At 36.1% G+C, this 23,600-nt stretch overlaps 1 long non-coding RNA gene, 1 other non-coding gene and 1 pseudogene across 3 annotated transcripts; 1 reads left to right on the forward strand and 2 right to left on the reverse strand.

The window, feature by feature from the left end:
- Positions 1 to 2,858: 2,858 nt before the first annotated feature.
- On the reverse strand, positions 2,859 to 4,594 carry LOC130962839 (uncharacterized; annotated as a pseudogene).
- Positions 4,595 to 16,632: 12,038 nt separating this feature from the next.
- LOC130952898 (small nucleolar RNA R71) lies at positions 16,633 to 16,736 on the reverse strand. The gene has a single exon (XR_009075077.1). It is a non-coding gene; the product is annotated as a small nucleolar RNA R71 (small nucleolar RNA).
- A 3,502-nt stretch (positions 16,737 to 20,238) lies between these two features.
- Positions 20,239 to 23,270, forward strand: LOC130942883 (uncharacterized). 2 transcript variants are annotated; one of them, XR_009071434.1, is made up of 6 exons: positions 20,239 to 20,702; positions 21,389 to 21,653; positions 21,729 to 21,780; positions 21,904 to 21,954; positions 22,452 to 22,662; positions 22,792 to 23,270. It is a non-coding gene; the product is annotated as an uncharacterized LOC130942883 (long non-coding RNA). The 2 variants fall into 2 exon arrangements; XR_009071440.1 differs by lacking the exon at positions 21,729 to 21,780.
- The last annotated feature ends 330 nt before the right edge of the window (positions 23,271 to 23,600 follow it).

Below are 23,600 nucleotides of genomic sequence, written 5' to 3' on the forward strand. Positions count from 1 at the left end.
ATATTGTCATAATTTACCTCTCCTCATTACTCTCTTCCGATAGACAACCTCTACTCCACACTATATTTGTTATGCTTTTTCTTAATCTGCATTTTATTTGTGTATATTGATCATATTCTAATATTTGCAGAGCTTAAAAAGAACAAAAAAGGTTAAATTAATTTAAGTTTTGGGCTTGAAATTTCTCTAGGAAGAGAGAAAATTCCTAATAAACAACTTAGTCTTACAAATGTCATTTTCATGCAGAGTATTGCACATTATGCAAAAAGATGCTCAGGAAGATCCTGCAATATTTTTCGATACCCTACATGCAAGGAAACTAGTTAATCAGGTTCTATGCCATCCTTTTGGTGTTACTTGGTGCGTAAATGCAATCTCGTGTTTTTTGAAAGAATAAGTTACAATTTCATCTGGAACCTTAGGTTCTTAAGGCATTTGAAAATAAATTTTCTAATTAGCAATTATGGTTCGTTTATTTATTGTTTTTTGTTCTCGTGTAGAAGCTGGTTTTGATCTGATCTTGTATACTGTTAGGTGGATAGAAAATTGGTTAAGCAGACAGTGATGACATTAATATATGGTGTCACGTACATTGGTGCGCGGGAGCAGATAAAGAGGAGGTTGAAAGAAAGAGAATCCGATTTAGATGATGACGAACTCTTTGGCACTTCTTGTTATGCTGCAAAGGTGAGAGGGTGAAAATAAATCTATATTATAGATATATATTATCCTTGTAGCATAACATGTATTGCTTGTTTAATCTCATTTCCTTCTCAGGTCACCTTAACTGCCTTGGAAGAGATGTTTTAAGGTGCAGGGAATATTATGAAATGGCTTTGTGACTATGCAAAAGTATGTTACAATCTTCCTTCTACCTACATGTGTCATGCACATATTCTGATTCTTGTTTCATCATTTTGTTGTCGTCGTTGTATTAGTAATAGAATTGGTATGACAATGACCTTGAATAGGTAATTGCATCTGAAAATCAGCCAGTCTGCTGGACCACTTCTCTTGGACTTCCTGTTGTGCAACCTTACCGGAAACTTGGAAGGCATATTGTAAGTATAGTAGAATTTCCATGAAATATACTTCTCAGGATATGTTTGGATGGAGGATTATCATTTTATTCTTTCAATTTTTAAAAAAGAACTTCAAAATATTGTTTACTTTAAACCTCAATTCGTCATCCCTTCCAAAATCTTCCATGCCAAATATACCCTCAAATTATGAGTTTATGGCTTTATATAGGTTAATGCTATTGTTATGTGATGGGTTACAGGTCAAAACTTCACTTCAGATGTTGACATTGCAACGAGAAACAGATAAGCTAAGCTTAACATCATGTATAGATATTTGGATCATTTACTTCGGAGGCAATTAGATTTTATCTATTAACTATTTTATGCTTTGCCCAAGGCATCCCTATTGATTATAATTTATAAGAAGTTATGATATGAAAATAACACCAAGATTCAAAACATAGGGAAGCTAAATAACATTGAAACTATTCAGAAATTTGTACTCCTTCAATGACCCAAATAACAGCTTAGGATTTAAATTTTTAACAATAATATGAAATTGTTTTGTTCTATAAATGTTCTAGGTCATGGCAAAGAGACAGAGGATAGCATTTTCCCCAAATTTTGTTCATTCACTTGATGGTACTCATATGATGATGACTGCAGTGGCCTGCAAAAAAGAAGGCTTGAATTTTGTAGGTTTTTGCTAGTTAGGTTCTTCCCATTTAGATTTGATTTATAATTATTAAAATGCTTACAAGGAATGATTTCTGTTCATACATTTTCATGACTCATATTGGACGCATGCGTGTGATATGGATAGAATGAACAAAATACTCGGAGAGAAGTTTGTTGAACCCTATGAGACCCCAGTACTGAAAAATGTATGGTTTAGATGTTAACGTCATTTACATGATATGCTATTATTTTTAATCTCTAGTATTCTTGGGAATATTTGAGGGGAAATTGATTTTATTATCTTTAGTTTCGTTGGTATTTTCATACTTGCTTGTGTAATTAAATAGTGGATACTTCTTTTGGTATTGTGCTTTTTTTTCTGCAACTTGAAATCTTGTTTGAATTTCGCAAAAAAAAAAAAAAAAAAAAAACGGGAAAAACCATTCTATGTTTTTAGTAGATAGGGAAACTTATGTGACTAGATGCAAAGGTTGATGTTAATGGTTAATTTAGTTTATTTTATATTTTTATAAATATCCTCTTTGTAATTTCTAGGTTACTGCTAGATCTGTTAACCTGTTCTTATTTGTGAGCAGTTACTGGAGAGCTTCCAGGAGTCTTTCTCAACATTAATGTTCCCCCCATTACCGGAACGGGGAGACTTCGACCTAAGGGAAGTTTTAGAGTCACCATATTTCTTCAACTGATCTTTCTGCAGCCCTCTGTAGGGCATGAACCATTTCTTTAGCGTTTATTGACTGCATTCTGAGTTATTTCGGCATGTGCATAATAGCGACAACAGTTCTTCCGAATGCGTTTGGGATACAGGCCGTTCCTCAGTGGCATTATATATCTTTGAAGGCATCCAGGGTCTTGAGGAGGACTCTTGTCTGGTATGATAATATAAATTCACTCGTCCCACTGGAATTTTTGAGGGTATATACCTTAACACTAGATAGAAGCTTTCGTAGCTTTTGCAACCATGATGCTTTCAAAAAAAAAATAGCCAAGGGATAAAGCTTGGCATTGCTAGTTAGTGAGTGTAGTAGTTATTGATTTCAAGAATTTGGGAAGAGATCTGTAAATAAGTTCAGCTCACAAGTCTCCATGAAATTTATTGTGGACATTATCTGCACCAAAAATAGAAAAAGAATATGAGCCCTTTTTAACTCGTGAAATTTCAGAGACCAGATGAAGTACTCATCTTTCCTTCCTTAAATAAACATCTTCATGCATATGGGAAAACAATGAAGATTTTTCATAAGCATCTAAATTTGCAAACCACCTTTAACATGATGAAATATTAAAATGTCATTTCCCTATCACAATGGAGCCCTCCATTAATCCTCTTAATACCACACACCTACTTCAAATAAACCTTTTACAGTGGCAACAACAAAATTGTTTTCCAAATGACTCCATTTTGTACTTCAAAAAAAAAAAAAAAAAAAAAAAGAGAAAGTCACTTGTTAGTAGCATTCTGATATCCTGTGGCAGTACCAATGGTAAAGTGCATCTCAACTTGCCATGTCTGCTAAATACACTACTGTTGTAACTTAAACACCAAGTAACCTCATCGTCATCCTTCCACTTCTAGTTGATAAAAGGACGCAGGTCAATGAGTTGTCCAACCAACTCTGCAGGTTCAATGAATCTTACCAGGTTCTTCCGAATCCTCCCTCGATATCCATTATTTCTTGAAATCGGCAACGTTATGCATAAATCTACTCAGTAGCCATATTTGTCATTCAAAGAAGTTCGTCCATCACCTAATTGTCCTGCACACACGATATAGGAAAATATGAACATTCTGAAAAAATGACAATTCAATCATATAGTAAGGACATTGAAACCAATTATGCTTACCTTGAGGGGGAACCCATGTGTCATCTGTCTGATCGTTCAAAAATGATGATTTTTCAGGCCCAAGCACTCTTTTAGGCTTCCTTTTCTCCTCATCTTGGTTTTCCACATCATCAGTTGCATACTATGCCCTTTTGTGCTTTAATAATAAAGCCACAGCATCCTCAGACATTTTTTCACCCACAGGAGCAGAAGTCGATTGCTGAGTGACATCATTACTATTTGCACCCGTCATCTCAACTTGTTTTCTTTTCCTTAAAATCAGACCAGGAGCAGCAGACTCAATATTAGATTCTCTAATCTTTGCATCATCACCTGAACCCAGAATTTTGTTCCTGTCCTTGTAGTCAATGAACTGGTTGGACTCGTCCGTATCATGCAAAGGGGCTATTGGTTGTTGGTTATCATCTGTAACCCTGTCCTCTACAGCCCCAAGCCACTGGGGCTTTGGAACCGTGTATACAACATTCTCACCCTCTACTTTGTCACTTCTAGGTTCTGACTTGTCCAAATCCATAGTTGCATCTCCACCAGGTTTCCCTTCTTGTATGGAGTTATCTGCCTTTGCACAAGTGTCACTGATTTTCTGGGTTTCCACAAGTGGTTTCTTGTTATCGACCATAGTACAAGGTTCAATGATTTTCTGGGTTTTTGCTTGTGGTTTCTTTTTTATGTTAGAGGCAACTTCTTGAGATTTGTTTGATTTGGGTTCTTGTGTTTTCAACTCCCTTTTCTTGACAGCTTCGCCTGTTGGGTCAGCAATCTTCAATAAGTAGTAAATCCTATCCAACTCGGACTAAAGAGTTGACAATTCCTTCTCAAGCTGCACACTTTTGTCTTGAACCGACAGCAACAAAGAAATCAACAAGGATAAGCTAACATGTGCTAATGAAATGTCCAATTTAAGACTTGTAATTGCACATGAACGAGACAACTCATTTTCTAGTATTACTTCCAAACACATCAAAGCACACAATTGCATACAATGAATATGTGCAAATATAAGCAAGCAACCAGAAAAAACAAACAAATATAACTCTTACCAAGTTGGGATGAAAGTCCAGACATGTAAGCATCAAGGGAATCATCAACTTCATCTTGTTTGGCAGACTCTGATGACATTTTATTCTTTTCAATTATAAGCAACTCTTTCTTCTCATTCATCTCCTGGATAATGGCGTCTTTTTTATCCAGAAGAGTATCAGCAGTCTCAATAGATTGGTTGTCACCAGGCTTCTGGCGAGAAGACGTTTTCTTTGTGCGGTCAAAAAATTCATCATCACCGTCGCTATACAATGCAAGTAATAACCATAGTGCTTTTAGTTTTAGTGCATCACGTTATACATATGGTATACATAAACCAAGATAGCACATGAAATATCAGATTTGCTCCACAATCTAAAATAGCAGCTTCTCAAAAAGGAGATAAAAGCATGTAAATAGCATTAAGCAGTTCAGATTATGAGTATATCCTCTGTCAAAAACAAAAAATCCTAAAAATCACAGCATGTCACAAATTAAGCACAAAAAGAAAATAATGATGGAAAAAATTAGAGGTACAAGTTCTGAAATGCAAACAAGAAACAAAGTGCTACTCAATACTTTCTTACAATTAGAGAATATAGGAACTGCAACCTAGCTTCTTCATGCACTTCATCATAATAAACACAAGTTTATAAAAAGGAACACCATCTTACACCATCTTAAAGGTGAAATATTAACATCATTCTCGTTTTACTAACATCTAAATTTTCACAAATTTTACAAGCAATTTAGGTCTCTTGCTACAATTCACACCTCATTTTCAAGATTTTTTCAAACCAGTATTCCTAGAACATTTGTATTATATCAAATACTACCAAACATTATCGAAACTTCAGACACCAGTTAAAATGTTGCATGATAAATTTCATGTTCCGGATATAAGGGTGGATGCTTCACAGACCAAGTGAAAGCCATGAAATGCATTACTCATAAATGCTTACCATCTTATGCCATTGTCAACTAAAGAGAAACAATTTTAAATAGTTCATCGATATTTATTGGTCAGAAACATGTGTTCATGGATACTTAAAAATTATTGAAAAATCCATTGAAAAATCCCACTTTTGTTACAGTTGACTGGACAAGCATTGTCTATTTACATAGATCATTACATAGATGGAAATATTGAGTTAGGTACAAGTTATACTTGCATCGAGTCTCAAATTTATCATGAAATCCTACCAGAACAAGAGCATCCAAATTCACATAATTTTCATAGAAAAGATAATAAAATAAAATAAAACCTTACAATAGTAGTTCGCAAGGACAGAGGTGCGAGAGAAGGACCGAGACCGGAGTTAGTAGTGAAGAAGAAGAACAAAGCGGCAATATATAAAAAGAGAAGGGGGAGGAGGAATGCTAAAAAGGATTGTCTCGTCTGGGAAGGGTGAAGAATGAATGATAAACCCTAGCAGAGGTAACTGATTCATCTCTTAGAATTTTTGGTTGAACGAAAAAGAAAATGTGTAAAAAGTAAAAAGCAAAGAGGCAAATTTTAATTATTGATTTTTCCAAAAACAAAAAAGGGGTCTAATTTATAAATATTTTTATGTTGATTAACCTTACTTCCACATAAAAGTGGGAGTAACAAATCCGTGGCCTCAATTCATGGCAAAAAAATCAGTTGTGAGTGAACAAAAAAAAAAAAGGTTTGATTTTTTATTAGTATAAAACACAAAATAATGTTGTTTTAAATAGCAATTTTGTTCATCCCTTAATTCAAAACACAAAAGTCAGGCTTAATAAAGATAAAAAATTTACCTAAGAGGATGGACTTTACTAATAAAAAGAGGCAGCTTGTGCTTATTTAAGTATGGAGATTACTTTAATAAAGATACTAAAAATTTTTTTTTTTAAAAGACGTTTACATATGTCATGTTATTAGTAGACATTTTTATTAAACTGGTTAATAATTTATTTTTTAATAAACTAGAACAAAATCGGTTTATTATAGCAATAATAATAAACTCAATTGTTTGCATTATAATTATTAGACCCGATTTGATCCGATCGAATTACACAATCTAAGCTGAATATTTTTAAATGTTTTGATAAAAAAATAAATATATCCCTGATTTTTTATTTTGTAGACATTTAAATCCCTAAAAATTTAAAAATACAATTAAATCTCTAAAAAAATGGATTTATTGTTATTGTTATAAAAAATCGATTTTATTCTAATTTGTTAAGAAATTTAAAATAACCGCTTCGTTAATACGTCCAATAATAATGGAAAACGTAAGCGTCTTTACAAAAAGACGTTTTAAGCGTCTTTATAGGATCATCCCCTAATAAGTAAATAATTATTTCTACGAATCTCTCCAACTATCTCTATCTTTTCTAAAAGATAAATCCTAACAAACTCGCAAAATAAAGAGAACGTTTATCCACGAATAAAGGTGGAATTACTCGAAAAAGTGGTTATAAACTTTATTATAAATTTACGGACACCTCTCAAATATATTTATGCTCTAATCTACTAAAAATCTGTCAAAAATTCTTGCTAATTTAAGCATCGAAGTCTCTTGTAAGTACTATCCTTACTTCCCCACAAGTCAGACGCTATACCTAAACCTAATATTCAAGCCCAAATCAACGTTTCAGGTAATCCTTGAAACAAATTTGATGTGGCACTTTAACATCTTTCTCTAGTAACTCAAACATTCAACCATATGGCTGCGTTTGTTTATGGTGGACAGGACACAAAGACATGGACAATACATATGTAAAACGTGTTTGAATAGAGAGACATGGACAGTGGACACAGTGTCTATGAGACACTTTTTTCATTTTTGTGTCCACTTCTAAACGAAGGACACTGGTGGACACGAAAATAAGAAGGTGGACACGGGATTTTTAAAGAAAAATTTTTCCCTTTTTTGCCCATAGTAATTTTTCATTATTCCCCTATTACCCTGTTTTATTATCTTATGAAAAACCTAACCTAAGCTTTCTGCCGTCGTTTCCAATAGTCTCTCTTCTTCTTGCTCTCTCTTTCTACTCTTGATCTTCTTCTTGTGAAAAACTTAACCTAAACTTTTTTGTCGTCGTTTCCAGGTACTCTTTTTTCTTCTTGATCTCTCTTTCTACTGTTGATCTTCTTCTTGCTCTTTCTTTCACTTCTTTTATAATAATATCTTCTTCTTGTTCTCTGTTTCTGACTCTCTTTCTTCTTCTTCTTTTTCCTGATTCTGTATCTTCTTTTTTGTTTCCGATTCTTGTCTTGGTTTTTTTTATCTTCTTCTCTTTTCTGATTTTTTATCTTCTTATCTCTTTTTTATTGATTTTTGTGTGCAGTTAATCTAATAACAATATTTCTAATAGCCAATTACCGCTTGTTCCTATTACAATTCTTGGAAGATTATTCTTCTCTTTATCGGTCACATAACCATATCATTAAAATAGCAATAACAATTCAAATAGGAAGTTTGTAAACTACAAATCCTTTAAATTTTAATACATTCAAAATCTTAACAGCAATGATAGTTCAGCTTACAAATTAACCTTACAATACCCTACAGCACCATTGTGCATTTGTTCTTCAATGAATAACCATATCATTAAAAATAAAAAAGGACTATTGTGAATTCAAATTGACAAGACTTAAATAGCTACATCGGAGAATTGCCACAGAAAGCATGATCACAGGTATTAAGTGCTAGAAAGAAGGAACAATCCCAATGACCAAGGTGGTTGCGACAATGGCGGCACAAGTAGGAACACTGAGACTTCCAGGACCAACAATGTCTTTGATTTCAGAATGTTCCAGATTATGCTTGTGTTTCATCTGCCACACAGAAACATATGAAATAGACATATCCATTAGAATTAGAATTAGAATTAAGAAGAAAAAAATGAAATACAGAAAGACTCACAGCTTTTTCAATTGATTCAAGCTTTTGTTCAACCTTTTCATCATGGAAATGGCGCAATGAATACCCTGAAACAAGAAATCAACCAATCTTACAATCAATGAACCCAATCAAATAATCAAATCAGATGATATGAATGGAAAGCACTAAGAAATGAAGAGACCGGTCCAAGCAGTAACAACGGAGGCAATTGAAGTCCCAACAGTGAAGACCACGCGGTGCCTCTCGAATGCATCCTGAAAGAAACAAGAAACACAAAACGACAATTGAAGAAACAAAAACGACAATCAAAATGAATATTAGAGAGAGAGAGAGAGAGAGAGTGAAAAATCGACCTTGGTGAGGAAGAAGGTGCCGTTAACGGCGGCCCAGGAATTATTCCTTTCCCAAATAAACTTTCCCCTGACATGTTTTGTTCAAGGTTAAGGGAAAAACATCAATTTACTTTTTTTTTCAAATCAAGAGTTTGGAAACATGTTGTGCGAAACTGGTGCGGTATTTTACAACCCACACTACTAACCAACAAGTGCACCGGGTCGTACCAAGTAATACCTTACGTGAGTAGGGGTCGATCCCACGAGGATTGATGGATTAAGCAATAGTTATTGAGCGATAAGCTTGGTTAGACAAGTAGAAAATGGTTTTGAGATATTCAAAAAGCATTAAACAGCAAATTTGGAATATTAAAGACAGGCAGATAAATAAGTTGAGAATAAAGTATTGAGAAAGCAGTTAAGGTTTCAGAGTTATCTATTTTCCGGATTAACTTTTATTACTAATTAATTTAATCATGCAAGATTTAGTTTCATGGCAAACTATATGTGACTAGACCCTAATTCTTTAGACCTTCCTAGTCTCCTCTAAAATTCATTAATTGCCAATCCCTTGGTTAATTAATTCCAATTAGAGGGTGATGATCAATTTCTAGTTTATATGCCAAAAGAATCCTAATTATCCACAAATAAGGGGATTATATGTCACGTATCCCATTAAATACAAACAATTAAAAATTTAGCATAATATGTTTTCAAGCTGTTGTTCAAGTAAAGAGCTTTTCCAAAGTTTACAAGAACTCAATTAGAACATGAGTTATACTTCCGTTCCACCCATATTCATAAAATAAAGAACGAAAACAATTATTGAAATATAAATCAAGACATGAATTAAATTAAAAAGATCAAACGAATCAATCCATGAAAATAGACAAAGCTCCTAACCTTAACAATGAAGGATTAGTTGCTCATGGTTCAGAGAAGAAAAATAAGGATTCTGGTAACAATATGTGTCCCTATCTAAACGTACAGAGTTCCTCTTTTTTCTTCGATCCTAATAAATTTTAAACTCTATTGTCTAAGAATAATATCTTTTCCTCAAAATCATATTTGAATTTAAATTCGAATTAATTAACAAGTCTTCCGCTGATGGATGGGAACCACTTGATTTGTCCATTCTGTAGCTTCTAATTTGTGTTTTCTGGGCAGAAAACTAGTTCAAAATGTGGCCCAAAATCCATGTTAGCAATTTCTGTAAATTCTGCAGATCGCGCACGTCACGCGTACGCGTCAGTCACGCGTACGCGTCGCTGACACGTCCGCGTCACTGAGCAAATCTTCAATTCACCCGTACGCGTCAGTCACGCGCACGCGTCGCTGTGAAAACTTCCAGATCACGCGCACGCGTCAGGCATGCGTGCGCGTCGCTCCTCGCAGCCATCTCCTTTGATTCTTGTGCTGCGGAAACTCCATCAAATCTAGCCGAATGCTACCTGAAATAACTAAAATTACCCAAGACTCAAAATAGCATCCATAGTGGCTAAAATATAATTAATTCTTAATTAAACTCAACAATTTAAGTGCAAATTCACTAGAAAAAGATAGACAAGATGCTCACGCATCACAACACCAAACTTAAACTGTTGCTTGTCCTCCAGCAACCAAAACTAAGATAAACTTATGATGTGAATTTGCATGAGAGTGAGAGTTCGATTAAGCTCGTGTCTCTTCTTATAGTGGGGTTTACAACTACAATCCTGAATAGGTTTGGCATCTCACTCTCCTTTGAATCAAGAATGTTATTGTCATTCGGAATTAGAATCCGGATAATATTATGAATTCTCTGATCTTTATATTTCAGTTTAATCCTTGAACACAGCAAAATTTAGTTTAATTTATTTTTCTTTGGTGCTTTGCACCTTGAGCCTATCCGTGACTTTGAATGTTTTGTCTCAAAAGTTACTTGACATAGAAATACCATAAGCACTTAACTGGGAAACTCTCTTCGAGTTCTGATTTTTCTTTCAGTTACTCCCAGACAGTGGTGCTCAAAGCCTTTGGCATACTCTGTTAAACGCACTTGGTCTCGACTCTAAGTGTTCTATCTCAAGGATTACTTGACACAATCACACCACAAGCATATGACTAGGGAAACAACTCTTTGAGCTTTTAATCATGTCTGACCTCCCTAGTCATTGATGCTCAGCGCCTTGGACCTTACTTTTATTTATTAATTATTATCTAATTTTTTTCGTTTGCTTCAAGGAATAAATTTTATTTTGTTTATTTCAGAGAAGTCATAATAATTCTCTAAATTCCTGTTCCTTATACATTAACATCCCTGGATTCAAATTCAAATATGCACTGTTCATATCATGCATTCAAAAATCACAAAAAATACCACAACCTTTAAGCAAATCAGACTATTCTTAAAATTAACTCAATTTCTCATGCAATACATTTTAAAAAAAAATTATTTGAATTCAAGCTTAGTGAGTAATACATGAGACATTTTTTCAGCATTAAAGCAATTAAGGGAAACTAGTCCTAGAATTCTAACTAATAAAAGATCATGCAACAAACAAAGCAAAATAGCAGAAAGCCAGAACATAACATAGAAAAAAGTGGGGAGGAAAAAAAATAAAAGGAACTCAACCACCTTAGTTATCCTAGCGGTCGCTTTATTCTTCAGGTTGTGTTCCTTAGTGAAGATGATTCACCTCCCTTTTGTGCCAGAAAACCAGTAAGCGCAGCGTCCAACAACACCAAACTTAAAGGTTTGCTTGTCCTCAAGCAAAGAAGAACTGAAAATAGAAGAGACAAAGATTATGAGGAGAGAAAAATAAAAGGATAAATTAATAAGAGAGAATCAGGATTGGGAGAGAGAGAGAAAGAAAACTGGGCGGCGCAAGCGATGCGTACGCGTATGGCACGCATACGCTTGGGTCGCGCATTCTTCATAATGACGCGTTAGCGGCAAGCACGGGTCCGCGTGCCCTGAATTTTGTACGATTCGCGCGAAGGCAGCCGCGCGCCCGCGCGACTCTCTGTTCACATGGCTTGGGAGCCAATTATTCATACGACGCGTTCGTGTACGACACGCGATCGCGTGGATGGCCATATGTGTAACTGATGCGAACGCGTCAGTCACGCGTCTGCGTGGTCTAACTTGTGCTTTAAGCACACTTCCTGCCCCAAGCCAGCACAACTCTCTGCCCAAACACTCTTTTACGTCGAATTTGCAGGTCACGCATTCGCGTCGGGGACGCGCCCGCGTGAATGGCAAAAATTACAGACGACGCGCACGCGTGGAGTACGCGTACGCGTGGGTTGTTTGTGCTAAAGGCTTGGTTTCGGTGCCATTTCCGCTCAACTCTCTGTCAAATTTTATTTTTCACTCACGCATGATTGACACATTTACGTCAGTGACGCTTGCGCGTCGTATGCATTTTTTTTAAATATATATAGAGGTTGAGGTGTTCGGTTCCTGTGATAAAATAGCTGCATGATCATAAAATTAGTAAGTACTCAGTAAAAATCAAACAAGTAAGAAAACTACTACTACAAAAAATAACTGAGGATACGAAATTATCGGGTTGCCTCCCGACAAGTGCTTCTTTATCGTCACTAGCTTGACGGTCAGCTCCTCTAAGGAGGAGGATCATAGGGGCTCAGCTCTTCACCCCTTACTTTAAACTTCTTTCCTGTGTCTCCATAATGTAGCTCAATATGCTCTAGAGAGAGGATTCTGATTACTGTATAAACCCATGCTGGATTGCTGTTTAACACCACCTTCATTCCTGAGGAGAAACCTTCAGTGGGGATCTTTTTGTTTCTCCATCCTCTGGGTACTTTCTTCTTTTTGGGAACCTCCTCCTTGGTAGATGATACATTCCCAACACCAAACTTAGGTTTGATGTCAGGAGGAATTTTATTGATTGTTACCAAGGGAGGTTTGAGCTGCAGATTCTGCTGTGTATCATCAGGGAGTTTTTGAATGGTTGGATCAATAAGCTCTGCCTGCATGCATGATGAGCGGATAATTTATACGCTTTTTGGCATTATTTTTAGGTAGTTTTTAGTAAGTTCCAGCTACTTTTAGGGATGTTTTCATTAGTTTTTATGTTAAATTCAAATTTCTGGACTTTACTATGAGTTTGTGTATTTTTCTGTGATTTCAGGTAATTTCTGGCTGAAATTGAGAGACTTGAGCAAAACTCTGAAAAAGGCTGACAAAAGGACTGCTGATGCTGTTGGAATCTGACCTCCCTGCACTCAAAATGGATTTTCTTGAGCTACAGAACTCCAAATGGCGCGCTCTCAATGGCGTTGGAAAGTAGACATCCAGAGCTTTCCATCAATATATAATAGTCCATACTTTATTCCAAAATTGACGACGTAACTTGGCGTTGAACGCCAAGTACATGCTGTTGTCTGGAGTTAAACGCCAGAAACACGTCATGATCCGGAGTTGAACGCCCAAAACACGTTATAACTTGGAGTTCAACTCCAAGTGAAGCCTCAGCTCGTGGATAGATCAAGCTCAGCCCAAGCATACACCAAGTGGGCCCCGAAAGTGGATTTATGCATCAATTACTTACTCATGTAAACCCTAGTAGCTAGTTTAGTATAAATAAGACTTTTTACTAATGTATTAGTCATCTTTTGATCACTTTAGATCTAAGGAACATCTGGGGGTGCATAGTCCTTAGACCATGGGGGCTGGCCATTCGGCCATGCCTGAACCTTTCACTTATGTATTTTCAACGGTGGAGTTTCTGCACACCATAGATTAAGGGTGTGGAGCTCTGCTGTACCTCAAGTTTCAATACAATTATTATTACTTTCTATTCAAATCTCGATATACGTTGCACAACACTTTGATGAATGTGATGATCCGTGACACTCATCATCATTCTCACCTATGAACGCACGTGACTGACATCCACTTCCGTTCTACTCTAGGCCGGGCGCATATCTCTTAGATTCCTCAACAGAATCTTCGTGGTATAAGCTATATAGATGGCGGCATTCATGGGGATCCAAAAAGTCTAACCTTGTCTGTGGTATTCCGAGTAGGATCCTGGGAATCCGGAAAGTCTAACATTGTCTGTGATATTCCGAGTAGGATTCCGGTATTGAATGACTGTGACGAGCTTCAAACTCCTGAAGGCTGGGCGTGATGACAAACGCAAAAGAATCAATGGATTCTATTCCAACCTGATTGAGAACCGACAGATGATTAGCCGTGCTGTGACAGAGCATTTGGACCATTTTCACTGAGAGGATGGGATGTAGCTATCAACAAGGGTGATGCCTCCAGACGATTAGCCGTGCAGTGACAGCGCATAGGACCATTTTCCCGAGAGGATTAAAAGTAGCTATTGATGATGGTGATGCCCTACATACAGCTTGCCATGGAAAGGAGTAAGAAGGATTGGATGAAAGCAATAAGAAAGTAGAGATTCGAAAGGATTCTAGCATCTTCACACGCCTATCTGAAATTCCCACTATTGATTTACATAAGTATTTCTATCCCTTTTTATTTTCTATTTATTATTAATTTTCGAAACCCATAACCATTTAATCTGCCTAACTGAGATTTACAAGGTGACCATAGCTTGCTTCATACCAACAATCTCTGTGGGATCGACCCTTACTCACGTAAGGTATTACTTGGATGACCCAGTACACTTGCTGGTTAAGTTGAACGGAGTTGTGTCCACACATAAGTGCCATAATAATGATTCCATACAACAACAAAGAATACTACATTGATGTGATCACAATTTCGTCCACCAAGTTTTTGGTGCCGTTGCCGGGGATTGTTCGAGTTTGGACAATTGACGGTTCATCTTGTTGCTCAGATTAGGTAATTTTCTTTTCAAAAATCTTTTTCAAAATTTTTCTTTTTATTTTTTGTTTTTCCAAACTATATTTTCAAAAAAAATTTAATAAAAATATAAAAAAATTAGAAAATCATCAAAATCAAAAATATTTTGTGTTTCTTGTTTGAGTCTTGAGTCAACTTTTAAGTTTAGTGTCAATTGCATGCTTTAAAAAAATTTTCTTGCATTTTTCGAAAATTCCATGCATTCATAGTGTTCTTCATGATCTTCAAGTTGTTCTTGACAAGTCTTCTTGTTTGATCTTGATGTTTTCTTGCTTTGTGTTGTTTGTTGTTTTTCATATGCATTTTTTGTTTGTTAGAGTCCATGCATTAAAGATTTCTAAGCTTGGTGTCTTGCATGTGTTCTTTGCATAAAAAATTTTTCAAAATTTTGTTCTTGATGTTCATCATGATCTTCAAAGTGTTCTTGGTGTTCATCTTGACATTCATAGTGTTCTTGCATGCATCTTGTGTTTTGATCCAAACTTTTTATGTTTTGGGTCATGTTTGTGTTTTTCTCTCTCCTCATTAAAAATTCAAAAATAAAAAAAAATATCTTTTCCTTATTTCCCCCCAAATTTTTGAAATTTTGGGTTGACTTGGTCAAAAATTTTCAAAATTAGTTGTTTCTTACAAGTCAAGTCAAAATTTCAAATTTTAAAAATCTTATCTTTTCAAAATCTTTTTCAAAAATCATATCTTTTCCATTTTTTTCCTTATTTTCAAAAATTTAAAAAAAATTATTTTTCAAAATCTTTTTCTTATCTTTTATACCAATTTTCGAAAATATGCTAACAATTAATGTGATAGATTCAAAAATTTGAAGTTTGTTACTTTCTTGTTAAGAAAGGTTCAATCTTTAAATTCTAGAATCTTATCTTGTAGTTTCTTGTTAGTTAAGTCATTTTAAAAATTAAATCTTTTTCAAAATATCTTTTTCTTAAAATTTTTATCTTATCTTTTTATCTTATCCTTCTCAAAACTTTATCTTTTTCAAAATTTGATTTCAAAATATCTTATCTAAACTTCTTATCTTCTTATCTTTTCAAATTTGATTTCAAATCTTTTTCAATCAACTAACTAACTTTTTGTTTGTTTCTTATCTTTTTCAAAACTACCTAACTACTTTTCCCTCTCTAATTTTCGAAAATACCTCTCTCTTTTTCAAAAAAATTCTTTTTAATTAATTAATTGTTTTAATTTTAATTCTATCTTATCTTTTAATTTTCGAAATTACTAACCCTTTTTTCAAAATTATTTTCGAAATTCTCCTTCTCTTTTCTTATTTTATTTAATTATTTAATTACTAACACTACTCTTCATCTCTCTTCATTTAAAAAAATCCGAACCCACTCTTCTTCATTCTTCTTCCCTTTCTTCTTCTACTAACACAAAGGAATCTCTATACTGTGACATAGAGGATTCCTCTTCTTTTCTTGTTTTCTTCTCTTTCATATGAGCAGGAACAGAGAAAAAAAGGCACTCTTGTTGAAATTGATCCTGAACCTGAAAGGACTCTGAAAAGGAAACTAAGAGAAACTAAATTACAACAATCCAGAAACAACCTTTCAGAAATTTTCGAACAAGAGAATGAGATGGCAGCCGAAAATAATAATAATGCATGGAGAATGCTTGGTGACTTCACAAAGCCAACGTCCAAATTTGATGGAAGAAGCATCTCCATTCCTGCCATTGGAGCCAATAATTTTGAGTTTAAGCCTCAACTAGTTGCTTTAATGCAACAGAACTGCAAGTTTTATGGACTTCCATCTGAAGATTCTTACCAGTTTTTAACTGAGTTCTTGCAGATTTGTGAGACTGTAAAGACGAATGGAGTTGATCCTGAAGTCTACAGACTCATGCTTTTCCCTTTTGCTGTAAGAGACAGAGCTAGAATATGGTTGGATTCACAACCTAAGGATAGCCTGGACTCTTAGGATAAGCTGGTCACAGCCTTCTTGGATAAATTCTTTCCTCCTCAAAAGCTGAGCAAGTTGAGAGTGGATGTTCAAACCTTCAAACAAAAAGATGGTGAATCCCTCTATGAAGCTTGGGAAAGATACAAGCAGCTGACCAAAAGATGTCCATCTGACATGTTTTCAGAATGGACCATATTAGATATATTCTATTATGGTCTATCTGAATTTTCGAAAATGTCATTGGACCATTCTGCAGGTGGATCCATTCACCTAAAGAAAACGCCTGAAGAGGCTCAAGAACTCATTGACATGGTTGCAAACAACCAATTCATGTACACTTCTGAGAGGAATTCTGTGAATAATGGGATACCTCAGAAGAAAGGAGTTCTTGAAATTGATGCTCTGAATGCCATATTGGCTCAGAACAAAGTGTTGACTCAACAGGTCAACATGATCTCTCAAAATCTGAATGGATGGCAACATGCATCCAACAGTACTAAAGAGGCAGCCTCTGAAGAAGCTTATGATCCTGAGAACCCTGCCATGGCAGAGGTTAATTACATGGGTGAACCTTATGGAAACACCTATAACTCATCATGGAAAAATCATCCAAATTTCTCATGGAAGGATCAACAAAAGCCTCAACAAGGCTTTAACAATGGTGGATGCAATAGGCTGAGCAATAGCAAGCCTTTTCCATCATCTTCTCAGCAACAGACAGAGAATTCTGAATAAAACACTTCTAATTTAGCCAATCTAGTCTCTGATCTATCAAAGGCCACTTTCAGTTTCATGAGTGAAACAAGATCCTCCATCAGAAATCTGGAGGCACAAGTGGGCCAGCTGAGTAAGAAAGTCATTGAAACTCCTCCCAGTATTCTCCCAAGCAATACAGAAGAGAATCTAAAAGGAGAGTGCAAGGCCATTAATATAATCAATATGGCCGAATGCACAAGGGATGAGGAGGACGAAAACCCTAATGAGGAAGACCTCCTGGGACGTCCCTCAAGCAAGAAGGAGTTTCCTATTAAGAATCCACAGGAATCTGAGGCTCATATAGAGACTATAGAGATTCCATTAAATCTCCTTCTGCCATTCATGAGCTCTGAAGACTATCCTTCCTCTGAAGAGGATGAAGATGTGACTGGAGAGCAAGTTGCTCAATATTTAGGAGCTATCATGAAGCTGAATGCCAAGCTGTTTGGTAATGAGACTTGGGAAAGTGAACCTCCCTTTCTCATTAGTGAACTGGATACCTGGATTCAGCAAATTCTACCTCAAAAGAAACAAGATTCTGGCAAGTTCTTAATACCTTGTACCATAGGCACCATGACCTTTGCAAAAGCTCTGTGTGATCTGGGGTCAGGGATAAATCTTATGCCACTCTCTGTAATGGAGAAGCTGGGAATCATTGAGGTACAACCTGCCTTGTTCTCATTACAATTGGCAAACAAGTTATTAAGACAAGCTTATGGAATAGTGGAGGACGTGTTAGTAAAGGTTGAAGGCCTTTACATCCCTGTTGATTTCATAATCTTAGACACTAGGAAGGAAGAGGATGAATGCATCATCCTTGGAAGACCTTTCCTAGCCACAGCAGGAGCTGTGATAGATGTCAACAGAGGTGAATTAGTCCTTCAATTGAATGGGGACTACCTTGTGTTTAAGGCACATGGCCTTCCCTCTGTGACAAAAGAGAGTAAGCATGAAGAGCTTCTCTCAGTTCAGAGTCAAGAAGAGCCCCCACAGTCAAACTCTAAGTTTGGTGTTGGGAGGCCACAACCAAACTCTAAGTTTGGTGTTAAGACCCCATATCCAAACTCTAAGTTTGGTGTTGGGACTATACAACATTGACCTGATCACCTTGTGGCTCCATGAGAGCCCACTGTCAAGCTATTGACATTAAAGAAGCGCTTATTGGGAGGCAACCCAATTTTATTTATCTAATTTTTATTTTATTTTATTTTATTTTTATTTTGTGTTTTATTAGGTACATGATCATATGGAGTCATGAAAAAAATATAAAAATTAAAAACAGAATCAAAAACAGCAGAAGAAAAATCACACCCTGGAGGAAGCACAGGCTGGCGTTCAACGCCAGTAAGGAGCATCTGGCTGGCGTTCAACGCCAGAACAGAGCATGAATCTGGTGCTGAACGCCAGAAACAAGCAACATTCTGGCGCTGAACGCCAGGAATGTGCCTAGAAGAAAAAGCTGGCGCTGAACGCCAGTAACAAGCATGAAACTGGCGTTCAACGCCAGAAACATGCTTTACATGGGCGTTGAACGCCCAGAATGTGCACCACTCGGCGTTTAAACGCCAGAATGATGTGCAAAGGCATTTAACATGCCTATTTGGTGCAGGGATGGAATTCCTTGACACCCCAGGATCTGTGGACCCCACAGGATCACCTCAGGATCTGTGGACCCCACAGGATCCCCACCTACTATATTCCCACCTTACCTCCTAATCCTATTTTCACTCTTCCCCATGTCACACTTCCCAAAAACCCTTCACCGATCACCTCAATCTCTCTTCCCAATTACCCCCTTCACCACTCACATCCATCCACTCTTCCCCATAAACCCTACCTACCTTCAAAATTCAAAACCATTTTCCCACCCAATCCCACCCTAAATGGCCGAACCTACCCTCCCCCCTCCCTATATATACCCTTCCATTCTACTTCATTTTCACACAACACTACCCCCTCTACTATACCTTGGCCGAACCCACACTCCTCCTTCTCCTCCATATTTTCTTCTTCTTCTTCTTCTCTTTTTTTCTTCTCTTGCTCAAGGGCGAGCAATATTTTAAGTTTGGTGTGGTAAAAGCATAAGCTTTTTGTTTTCCATTACCATCAATGGCACCTAAGGCCGGAGAATCCTCTAGAAAAGGAAAAGGGAAGACAAAAGCTTCCACCTCCGAGTCATGGAAGATGGAAAGATTCATCTCCAAGAGCCATCAAGACCACTTCTATGATGTTGTGGCAAAGAAGAAGGTGATCCCTGAGGTCCCTTTCAAGCTCAAGAAAAATGAGTATCCGGAGATCCGACATGAAATCTGAAGAAGAGGTTGGGAAGTCCTAACCAACCCCATACAACAAGTCGGAATCTTAATGGTTCAAGAGTTCTATGCCAATGCATGGATCACTAGGAACCATGATTAAAGTATGAACCCGAGTCCAAAGAATTATCTCACAATGGTTCGGGGGAAATACTTAGATTTTAGTCCGGAGAATGTGAGATTGGCATTCCACTTGCCCATGATGCAAGGAGATGAATGCCCCTACACTAGAAGGGTCAACTTTAATCAAAGGTTGGACCAAGTCCTTATGGACATATGTGTGGAAGGAGCTCAATGGAAAAGAGACTCCAAAGGCAAGCCAGTCCAACTAAGAAGACTGGACCTCAAGCCTGTAGCTAGAGGATGGTTGGAGTTCATTCAACGCTCCATCATTCCTACTAGCAACCGATCTGAAGTTACTGTGGATCGGTCCATCATGATTCATAGCATCACTACAAAATTTTTGTTTGTTTGTGGAAGTTTTTTAGTAGGAGTTATTAAAACCTCCATAGTATATTTTATTTGTGACAATTTTAAATAATATAATAAAAACTCCCACTATTATAATATTCTTAACCTAATTAATTATTAAAAGCCCAACCCAAACAAATATTAACTTAGCATACCAAAAAAAAAAAAATCAAAAGAGTTCTAAGAGAGAGAGAGAGAACGAAAGAGTCTGAACCCTAAAATAGCGATTCCAGCCACTGCCATTCATCTCCTCGCCGTCGTTGCCGCCATGTCTCCTCCATCAAAGCGTCGCCGGTGGAGTTATGAGGACGAGGTGATCGTGGAGCTTCTCAATTCGTCGAGCTCTCGCTTCTCGGGATAGTAATGCTTTAGATCTTCCGCTTCTGCGTCGTCTTCCACGGCGGATGCTGCCGCTGGTTCTGCTTTTGCTCCAGCGGCTTGAAGCACTCATAGCAGTTTGGGCGCAGACTTGGTGGCACTTGCTGAGTAGATCTGTAAGGCAAGCGAGCGAAAGACTTTGGAAGCTTCGATTGAAGCTGCGATAGTGCAATCAAAACTATCAAATCTTATGGAACTAATTCTCATGTTGTTCGAGTCATTGAGGTGAGGATTTGTTCCTACTTTGTAAAGGTTTCCATGAACTGAACTAGGATCTTTATTTGTACGAACTTTTTGACAATTGAGCTTTCAGTCTTATTGAGAAATCAAATTTTGAGGTTTCATGCTCCAAAGAATGTAACAAGAAAAAGGGGAGTATGAATTACAGCTTAAACTTTACTAGATTTGCTTGATATTGAAAAGTTAAAATGATTTATGCTCCATTTAACATGACTTGCAAATTTGTGGTTGCTTTCTCGGATTGCTCTGATTTGATTTGGTGATTGTAGAATAGCATGCTTTGTCATCTTTAAAGCAAATTTGGTGCCTACTCCACCAAGTTTGTGTTGGAAGATGACTAAATCATTATGTTCTCCATATCATCTATATTCATGAATTATATTCATGTTGTAATGCTGAGGGATAAATCTTTTAATATTAACTCTTTCGCTACTGCTTCTTTTGCTATGTCATTATATTGCTCTGATTGGTTTGTTACATTGTAAATTTTATTTTATTTTTTGAATGAATTATGTTTTGTATTTATTTGGATCTTCATTTTTTTTAGATGTTAGGGGCTGGTGTTAGTCAGGTTGCTGTATGCGCATTCTTCTAATGAATAGGATAATTCCTTTGCTGTTTATCTGTACTACTAAACAATATGAAATTTATTTCTAAAACTACTTTTGCAGGGCCTGCTATGGTGTTTTGAGGTTTGTTATGGAAAATGGCGCCAAGGGATGCGAGATTTGTTCTTGACAGCATCTGATTTCAGGTTTCTTTGTTGCTATGCTTAGGTTGCGATAACATTTTGATTCTGTGCAGGTCATCGTTAGTGGTAAGTTGAGGGCTCAGCGTGCTAAATCCATGAAGTTCAAGGATGGGTACATGATTTCCTCAGGGCAACCAGTCAAGAACTACATTGATTCTGTTGTAAGACATGTACTCCTTAGGCAGGTTAGTATATACTCTTTTAGACAAGTCTTCCTTTGATTGCATTGATAGTGTATGCATCTTGTTTTTGTTATGAAGGGATTTGGACAAGAAATGTTGCAGATGAGTAACTTCACAAAGCTTTCATGAAGTACAAGTTTTTCTTTTGTTCTTTTCTTTTGTTTTTTGCTTCAAGTCTTCATTTTTTTTGGTTTTGCTATGTATTATTTCAGGCATATACGAGCGAGTAACTATTTGCTGTGTATTATTTCAGGTATAGCTTGGTGGCGAGGATGTTTATGACAAAAAGGTTCATTATATAGAGGTAAGAACTAAGATGCTACTATAGGGTGCTACTCTATTTAATAGTAAATATTAATTTTCAAACAAAAACTTGATATGAATTTGCTTGTGTAAATGCTGATTAATTATCTTGTCAACTCCTAAACCCAAATATATGGATTGTCTTTTCATTTATTCTAATATTCTTAGAATAATGACCATTCTGCCATATGCAATAACTAAGTTTTCGAAAACAGATATCTTAATTCACTTTTCATTCTCCTCTTGTTTGGCTTCAACTAACAGACCTACAGAGTTTGGTTTGGATTTAAAAACTGGCATATTTACCTTAAGGCAAATCAAAGCTGCAACAAACAACTTTAGTGTTTCCTGCAAGATTAGAGAAGGAGGGTTCGGTCCAGTATATAAAATATTGTGGAAAATAAGTGAATTTATGTTTTAGAATCTGAATCAATATCATTGTTTCTTTTCTAGTTTCTATTGCACTAAAAAAATAGTTACAATCATTTGGAAATGCAGGGTATTCTTCCAGATGGCACAGCAATAGCAGTTAAACAGCTTTCTTCTAGATCGAAGCAGGGGAATCGTGAGTTCACAAATGAGATTGGCATGATTTCTGCTTTGCAACACGCGTGTCTTGTTAAGCTCTATGGTTGTTATATGGAGGGAGATCAAATGTTGTTGATATATGAATATATGGAAAACAACAGCCTTGCCAGTGCTCTGTGGGGTAATGTTTCTTTACTCTATATATTTGAGTTTGGTATCTCTTTCGTTAATAAGCTAAAATATTGTATACAAAATATATATACTGATCATTTGGCTTTGTTATCTAATTTCGGTGACAATTGTAATAAAGGCAAAGAGAAAACTTAATTGAAATTGGACTGGTCAACAAGGCGCAAGATTTGTATAGGCGTTGCTAAAGGCTTGGCTTACCTCCATGGAGAGTTAAGATTAAAAATAGTTGGTTAGTACCACCATTGACAATACATTTGGTTTTTTTAGAGCAATTAGTAATTGACTCTCTAATTGATGTCACTACACTAGAAGGATAACTTAATATTAGTGATATTTAAGCATAGTAAGAAGTGTATTATTTTAGTATTACTAGTTTACACCTTTTGAAAGTTTTTTTTTTCTGTATCTTTCATGAGAATTGTGATTCATTTACGGGTAGCAGGCTGTTAATCTGTTTTTGATTGGATTGGCTTAACTTTGAAGCTTACCATTGTGTATTGAATTTAGTTGGATTATCTTGTTTTGTGGTGATTTTATGGAATTCCTCAACTGAATTGGTGTTTAAGACTTATCTTTGAGTGTGTTTATTATTTTTGATATTAAAAAATAAATTTTTAATTTGAGAGTATGTAAATGAGATGAGATTAATGAATAATTTGAAATTAAAAATAAATAAATAATATAGGGTTTGTGGAGGTTTGAAAATCTCACAAAATAGTTATTTTTTTTAAATTAAAAAATTAATTTGTGGGGGTTTTAAACTGTCACAAAAGTGATTTAAAATTGCCACAAATGTCCAATATAAAACCTCCACTAAACACACACAAAACTCCCACTAAATAGATTGTGGAGGTTTTTAAAAACCCCCATAAAAGACCTCGTGGCACCTCAAATTTTGGGGGTTTTAGAAACCTCCATAAACCATTT

The sequence above is a fragment of the Arachis stenosperma genome, chromosome 1, assembly GCF_014773155.1.
Source record: "Arachis stenosperma cultivar V10309 chromosome 1, arast.V10309.gnm1.PFL2, whole genome shotgun sequence".
NCBI classification, from domain to species: Eukaryota; Viridiplantae; Streptophyta; class Magnoliopsida; order Fabales; family Fabaceae; genus Arachis; species Arachis stenosperma.